We start from the raw sequence: 1,950 nt of genomic DNA on the forward strand, positions 1-1,950 counted from the left end.
CGTATCCAATGGTAATCTCTGTAGTTGCGCCGTGATTGGCTCAGTGTTCTGGGGACACTATGAATCTACAGGGAGAGATACACAGTTCAAGCCCTCTTGGGTTCTGCCATAGATTTACATTAGAAGTGACCGTACAAGAAGGCTCAAGGTCTTTTGCCACAGATAAAATGACGTCAAATCACGTTATATCTACCGTAGCTGTGATTGGACTGATCATGTTACTTATAAAATCTTAGCTAGCAAGCAACACAAGCAGTCATCATCATGAATCACATCGACAATCTACTGGCAAATCCTTTTCAATCCTTGTCATATGTAGATAGATTATAGATATAAGGTATTGGTGCTCATCACCATTGGACATAAACATTACACAACAAGTCAGGAAAATCACAAATTCAACAATCAGTGGCTAACTACAAGCGTTGCTAAACAATCAATATTTTGCTTCTCCTGCCTGCTATTCGGTGGAGAGAGTATTTGCTCCAACTCTGGGTTTAAGGAATTAAAACATCTGTCTGAAATGATCTCTTTTCCAAGCTTTAAAAGATAAACATTCACTTGCGACAACACAGGCAAGAAAAGGTTGACTATTATTATTAATATGTTAATCCAGCATGACTTCTGCAGCATTCAAAATCAATCAATCAATCAAATGTATTTATAAAGCCCTTTTCACATCAGCCGATGTCACAAAGTGCTGTACAGAAACGCAGCCTAAAACCCCAAACAGCAAGCAATGCAGATGTAGAAGCACTGTGGCTAGGAAAAACTCCCTAGAAAGGCCAAAACCTAGGAAGAAACCTAGAGAGGAACCAGGCTATGAGGGGTGGCCAGTCCTCTTCTGGCTGTGCCGGGTGGAGATTATAACAGTACATGGCCAAGATGTTCAAACATTCATAGATGACCAGCAGGGTCAAATCATAATAATCACAATGGTTGTAGAACTGGACACTCTGAATTGGGAAATCTTAGACTTCAACTCAAGACAACTGGGAACTCTGAAAGAAAATTGCACTGACTGGGAAAAAAAGTTTTGAACAGTCATCCAACTAGGAATTCCAAACGGGGAACTCTTTCTTGAGCTCCGACCTGAAGATCACTGACGTCACGATTCAACTTCTTTTTCAAGTTCCCAGTTGTCTTGAAAGCACATTTGATGACAACATTTTGCACACAAGAAGGACTGGCATGCCACCTTCCTGTTCAAGTGAGCACAGCACAACATATAACCATGAGGAGGGAATACTATATAATGCTGTTGTGTCTGGATCCATGAAGAGGGGATACTATATAATGTTGTTGTGTCTGGAACCATGAAGAGGGGATACTATATAATGTTGTTGGGTCTGGAACCATGAAGAGAGGATACTATATAATGTTGTTGGGTCTAGAACCATGAAGAGGGGATACTATAAAATGTTGTTGGGTCTGTAACCATGAAGAGGGGATACTATAAAATGTTGTTGGGTCTGTAACCATGAAGAGGGGACACTATATAGTGTCTGTTAGTTACAGACCCAACAACATTATATTATAGTATCCTCTCCTTGTAAACATGGTTGACAGGGACAGTCTCTTCCCTACATAAGGGACGCCGATGGCATTACCCGTATGGTTGATGAGTATCTCCTAACATTGCAAATGTACGGTCCATTACTAGACGTCCGCGTGTATTATTAAAATAGGCCGACGGCCTCAGGTCGTGCCCCAGGGCCGGATCTTCAGGAAGTCATCAAATAAAATCTCTCTCTGACATTTGATTTCCGTTTTATAAAAGCTAAAAGTTTTGGTCATTATTCCGCTGTTCCGGAACATTCCACCAGATGGCGACTTATTGCAAATGGACAAAACATCACATTTTACGTTTACATTTTAGTCATTTAGCAGACGCTCTTATCCAGAGTGACTTACACTAGTGAATGCATACATTTAATTTCATGCATTTTT

Source organism: Salmo salar, unplaced genomic scaffold (assembly GCF_905237065.1).
Source record: "Salmo salar unplaced genomic scaffold, Ssal_v3.1, whole genome shotgun sequence".
NCBI classification, from domain to species: Eukaryota; Metazoa; Chordata; class Actinopteri; order Salmoniformes; family Salmonidae; genus Salmo; species Salmo salar.